The 6,769-nt window shown below is 43.5% G+C and overlaps 1 pseudogene; it reads left to right on the forward strand.

The window, feature by feature from the left end:
• The first annotated feature begins 2,952 nt into the window (after positions 1-2,952).
• On the forward strand, positions 2,953-4,639 carry LOC101635377 (annotated as a pseudogene).
• The last annotated feature ends 2,130 nt before the right edge of the window (positions 4,640-6,769 follow it).

A 6,769-nucleotide genomic window follows, 5' to 3' on the forward strand; every position in this document is an offset into this window, starting at 1 on the left:
TTCCCTCCCTCTATCTTCATGGGCCCATTGCAGATATAGAGGGAAACAGAGCAGGAGTTATTTCTGCCTCCAGGGGACAGACCTGAGACAACCTTGCACAATCTCAGCCTGTGTTTCCTTCAGGACAGCTCTGTTGTGACTAACACTGCACCACTTGGGGTTTTCACACACATAGTAGAAAACGCATCCCATCTGGGGGCCATTTCTAACTCTATGACAAGTGCACAATGTTGTTTGTCATGTGGACCGTTCTTGAAGAGAAGGCAATGGTGGTGACTGGGCTGACCAGCACTGAGTCCTTTGCCCCTTTGCACAGGTTCCTAGAGCCAGTCCTCAATCTTTCCAGATCTGTTCTGATATGAGAAGTGAAAAACTGGACGAAATGATTGTTTTTGCAATCATCTCAGGCTGCATAAGTTCACTGCTGGTTTTCATAGACAACAAGATAAGTTTGGAGCCACTGGTAAATTTTTACAGGCCTTTAATGTTGAGTCGGGGGACAAACCTCAGCATTCCTCTGGTTGTCTTCTCCCCCTCAGTCTTATGTTGTCTTGTGGTCTCCCTCAGAGTGGCCATCTGCATGTTGCTGCCACAGCTGTCTTTATCCCTCACCTCTAGGCACAGGTATGAGCATCTGCACATGTGCACACCTGTGCTCCCTGGGCCCAGGTGTCCATAACTGCAGGTGTCCCTGCCCTGTGTTCACATTCTGTAGTCTCTGGCATCGATGATAGAATGGGAGAGCAGAAAGAAGCCTGATTTACTTATTTTCACTACAATGGTAAAACTCAGTTTTTGTCAAATTCTTTATCCATCATCTGTGCTCTCTCATCAGATGTAAAAATTACATGAGACATCCAAGCCTAAAAGAGTTCCAAGTCTCTTAACCACTGTGGTCACTGCAGAGCCTGCCCTGTGGCCTCAGCAATGAGCTCAGCAGGAAGTGGTGTGACACTCCACCTCTTCATCTGCTGCACTCTTCCTAAGCAAATGCTTATCCACAACAGGAAGCACCTTGCAAACTTATAAGGTTCTGAGAGTAAATCTTGCTATAAAAGTTGGCCACCATCTACTGTGTGCAGACATCCTACTGAGTAGCTGATGTGCCAGAAGCAGGTGTCTTCTGTTCAGGGGTTACAGAGAACTGTCTGGTATCTATAGATACATCCACACACATTTCAATGATGACACTAACCAAAAAAAAGTAACACAGGCTCTATGGGGTCAGAATCTTCTTTAAGAAAAAGTACTCAATTACAAATATGAGATTATATTAAACTTTCACCAGAATGAGAAAAATCACAACAAATAAAGTGAGTATGGGAATTCAGATCCCTTCTTCTGAGAGCTCTCTAATTTACCAGAAATGCTTACACAAGCACACAACCGAGAGCATCCTGACTTTCTCTCTGCACCCAGAACACCACTCTTAGCATCTCCCAGCATCCAGGGAGAAAGGCCAAGAGCTGGATTCCTCAGCTCTGTGCACTGCTGCAGGTGGGGGTGAGCTACCATCCCAGCCTTCTCCTAGGAATCAGGTGACCCAGAGCACTTCTCTCAGAGCCTTTTTGGCCTCTGTGAATTCAAACTCCATTGCCATGTTTATAGACTCTCAGTGACTTCTCAATCCACAAGAAAAACAGGGAACCAGAACATATAAATATCAGGGTCACACGACTCCATGTATGGCATTTGATGTCAGCCTGAAACAAACACTGAACAGAAGCAGACGCATGAAAATGGGTTCTTGTGGTCTGACGCATTCCTCAAGTCTGTCAACAAGTGGCCCTTTCCCAATAGTCACTGTTCAAGCATTCCCTCGCCTTTGAACGCCTGCCTGGGGCACTCCTGACTCACTGCCACTGGGTTCCATTTAGGCCCTAGGGAACACTCCAAAGTAATAAACTGCCATGGAAATATATATACATATATGTACTTACTTGAAGCAATTGTTTTCTTCTAAAGGATGTTACTGTGTGATACAGCTTTAAGTTTTCAACTCTGTCATATTTTCTAAACTATGATCTCTTGCATTTACTTTAGGGGATGTGGCATTCCCCTTTACTGGAGTAAAAGCTAAACAATGTGGTTTGGATTTAGTGTTCCCATGCATCACCATGAAAATGTTTGTCTCAGCAATCATGTCTATATTGTTAGTGGTAACAGCTGCTCTGTCCTTCACTTGTAAACCACAATTTGCTGCCCCAGTTTACAAGGGAGCAAGAAGGATCCATGCCATTGATGAAAGGACAGCTATGGGACAAACGGGATCTAAAGCTATCCAGGTGAGGCAGGATCAAGTACAAGGAGCACTGTGTCTGGACCATCTCATTATGGCCCAGCAGCAAGGGACCTGGACTGTGCTGTGTAATGGGGGTCTTTCCAAGCTACTACACTTCATCTACTTAGTCTGTGACCCCAGGAGCTGGGGCGGCCACACCTGAACACTACTAGGACTCAGTAAACTTCAGGGAAAATTTGTCAGGGCATTGGGTTTTTTCCTGCACTAGCCCTACTTTGCAGATGTTGAGTATTCTCCCAAGGACAGTAAGTGCTCTAGGCCAGAAGGAGTGCCCAAAGGGTAAATTACCCCTTTGCAGGTTGTTAGATCTGCCCTCTGCATAATTTCTTCACCACAGAAACAGGTTCCAGATGTCTGATCCGTTGGTGCCCTCCACCCTGCATTTATAAGCTCAGCTGGAGCCGGAAGCATTACAGAAAACACTTGCAAGATATGAAAAGGTCAGCATTCAATTACCATAGTGAGACCCCTGGCAAGGCCAAGGTCAAAAGCATGGCCCTCTTAATAGGAAAAGATATATAGGAAACAATATGTATGTCCATTAATAAGAGACTAAGTTATGGTGCACATATACAAAGGAATTGTTCTAAACATAAAAATGAATGGTGCAGAAGTTTCTGGGGATTTCTATAGCGTGGAGTATTGTGGGTTTGCTGGGCAGCCTGAACGAGAAGCCAGAAGTATCAAGCCACTGCTGAATAAGCATCCAAGATGATGCCCACACCAGTTATCCTGTTGAAAGCGGGAACTGGTAGCTCCCAAGACATTCCCAGCTTGTAAGTAACATCAGTGCCTGCCAGGTGATTGCCGAGGTCATAAGACCCAACCTGGGTCCCCGTGGCATGGGCAAGTTCATTGTGGATGGGAGAGGCGAGGCAACAACTTTCTAATGATAGGGCCACAATTCTGAAACTCCTTGATGTCGTCCATCCTGCAGCAAAAACTTCAGTGGATATTGCCAAGTCTCAGGATGCTGAGGTTGGTGATAGCACCACCTCAGTGACACTGCTGGCTGCAGTTTCTGAAGCAGGTGAAATCATATGTAGAGGAAGGTTTGCACCCACAGACCATCATCTGAGCTTTCTGCACTGCCACTCAGTTGGCAGTTAACAAGACCAAAGAGATCACTGTGACTGTGAAAAAGGCAGATAGAGTGAGTGGAGCAGAGGAAACTGCTAGAGAAGTGTGCCATGATTGCTCTGAGCTCCAAGCTGATCTCCCAGCAGAAAGCTTTCTTCGCTAAGATGGTGGTGGATGCAGTGATGATGCTTGATGATTTGCTGCAGCTTAAAATGATTGGAATCAAGAAGGTGCAAGGTGGAGCCCTTGAGGAGTCCCAGCTGGTAGCTGGCATTGCATTCAAGAAGACTTTCTCTTATGCTGGGTTTGAAACGCAACCCAAAAAATACAATAATCCAACAATTGCACTTTTAAATGTTGAACTCGAGCTGAAAACTGACAAAGATAATGCTGAAGTTAGAGTCCACACTGTTGAGGACTATCAGGCAATTGTCGATGCTGGGTGGAACATACTATATAGTAAGTTAGAGAAGATCCATCTTTCTGGAGCCAAAGTCATCTTATCCAAACTCCCCATTGGGGATGTAGCCACCCAGTACTTTGCTGACAGGGACATGTTCTGTGCTGGCAGAGTACCAGAGGAGGATCTGAAAAATGATGGCCTATGGAGGCTCAATCCAGACCAGTGTGAATTCTCTGTCAGCGGATGTGCTGGGTCGCTACCAGATCTTTGAAGAGACCCAGATTGGAGGCTAGAGGTACAATTTCTTCACTGGCTGCCCCAAAGTCAAGACTTGCATGATCATCCTTTATGGTGGCACTGAGCAATTTATGGAGGAGACAGAGTGGTCCTTGCATGATACCATCATGATTGTCAGGAGAGCCATCAAGAACGATTCAATGGTAGCTGGTGTTGGGGCCATTGAGATGGAGCTCTCTAAGTACCTGTGGGATTATTCAAGGACTATTCCAGGAAAGCAGCAACTATTGATTGGGGCATATGCCAAAGCCTTGGACATTATCCCACGCCAGCTGTGTGACAATGCTGGCTTTGATGCCACCAACATCCTCAACAAGCTGCAAGTTCAACATGCCCAGGGGGGCATGTAGTATGGGGTGGACATCAACAAAGAGGACATTGCTGACAACTTTGAGGCCTTTGTGTAGGAACCGGCTATGGCATGAATAAATGCCCTGATGGCAGCTTCTGAGACCACGTGCCTTATGTCAGTAGATTAAACCATCAAGAACCCTCACTTGACAGTGGATGCTCCCCCAGCTACTGGTCAGGGCCGAGATTGTGGCTGTCCCCATTGAGGTGCACTCCACTTCTCACATAAGTGGCTGGCAGGCTGGCTGCAGGGTGCACTACTCTCCTGGCTAATTGCGGTTGCAGGGGAGGGGTAGTGGTTGGCCCACTCTATTCTTGCTGGGGGTTATTTCAGTAAAGCTTGAGACTTATAATCCAAAAATAAAACTACCTCACACCATACAAAAAATCAACTCGAAGTCGATTAAAGACCTAGACATAAGAATGGTAACCATAAAATACCTGGAAGCAAAGATGAGCCAAACACTACATGACATACACTTCAGCGACATCTTTAAAGATAGAGCACACAATGTATCGATAGTGAAGGCAAGGATAAATAGGTGGGACTACATCAAGTTAAAGAGCTTCTGTACAGCAAAAAAGCCATTACAAAAAACAAACAGACATTCCACTGATTGGGAAAAAATTTTGTTACACAAAACTAGTGAGAAAAGGTTGATCACAAAAATATAAACTGATGAAACTCAACAAAAATAAAGTAAACAACCCCATCAAAAAAATGGCAGAAGAACTAAAAAGACACTTCTCCAAAGAGGAAATGCAGATGGCCAACAAGCATATGAAAAAATGTTCAACATCACTCGTAATAAGGGAGATGCAGATTAAAACCACAATGAGATACCACCACCTCACCCCAATGAGAATGGCACATCTCCAAACAACTAGCAACAACAAATGTTGGCAAGGATGTGGAGAAAAAGGAACTCTCCTGCACTGCTGGTGGGAATGCAAACTAGTACAACCACTATGGAAAACTGTTTGGGTCTCCTTCAACCTGCTAAACATAAGCCTTCCTATGACCCAGCAATCCCACTCCTAAGTATCTACCCAAAAGACACAACAACACTGATTCAAAAAGACACCTGCACCCCCATGTTTATTGCTGCTTTATTCACAATTGGAAGGACATGAAATAGCCCAAATCCCCAAAAATGGATAACTGGATTAAAAAGATGTGGTACATATACACAATGGAATATTACTCAGCAACCAAAAAAGAGAAACACATGTCATTTGTAGCAACATAGATGGAACTGGAGAAGATCATGCTTAGTGAAATAAGCCAGAAAGAAAAGGAAAAATACTGAATGGTTTCTCTCAAAGCAGGAATATAACAGAACAGGTGAGAAAATAATGATAATGATGAACAGCTATATACCAGAGACATTTTGTGAGGGTGGAGTGGGGAATGGGATCAAAAACAATGGGGGGGAGGGAAATGCACTGGACTATGGTGATGGCACATGGGTGATTTGGTGATGGGAAGCCCAAGGGGATTGCAAATAAGATGGAAAAATGCACAAAGTGATGTAAAAATAAACTATTATATACATTTAAAAAATCGGAGTTGAAACAGAAAAAATAAATTAATGGTGCAGGAGGAGAGAAAAGAATGGAGGGAAGAAGCACAATGGTCTATGGTAGAAGAATATGAGAAAGTTGGTGGTGAGTGCATTATGGTGACAATCCCTGATAAGGATAACCAAATGTTACCTCAGTTAAAAATATAGAATGTATACTAAATAGGTAAAAAATAATGGTGCAGAGCTAGTTTACTATTGGTAAGGACATAAGTCCATGACCTACTATTCATGAAAAATCAGGACCTCAATAAAATGTAATCTTATTTCTATAAAATAATAAATATATAACTCTTTCCTATTTGTATGTATACAGGAAGATTATAGAATGCCAAATCAATAAATTCACAGCAATTATTTCTAAATAACGGGATTTACCTAACTTCCTTCTTCACATTTTCTAGCTGATATCAAATTATATGCATATAAAATATATAAATCTTACAATTAATAGCAATATTTTTAAACTGATATTTTTTCAAAAGGGATGAAGCTTATCAAGAAAAAGACAGCAGGGACCTAGGTGAGTATTTCCTGGGGAGGGATTTAAAGTTGGAAGCACCAGGCTCACAGTCCATCTCAGAGCCCAGAGTGTCCTCTTACCCTGGATCCTGAGGAAGACGGGATACCAGGAGAGTACTCTCAGGAAGATTATGCTGATTATAGCACAGGGCAGGTTCTCTATGGATCTGAGCAGACAGATCCTGGAGTCCTGGAGCTCTCGGTGACTTCTTCAGAATTTTAATGATCTTT

This window comes from Condylura cristata, unplaced genomic scaffold (genome assembly GCF_000260355.1).
Source record: "Condylura cristata isolate star-nosed mole 26May11 unplaced genomic scaffold, ConCri1.0 scaffold00009, whole genome shotgun sequence".
Classification (NCBI taxonomy): domain Eukaryota; kingdom Metazoa; phylum Chordata; class Mammalia; order Eulipotyphla; family Talpidae; genus Condylura; species Condylura cristata.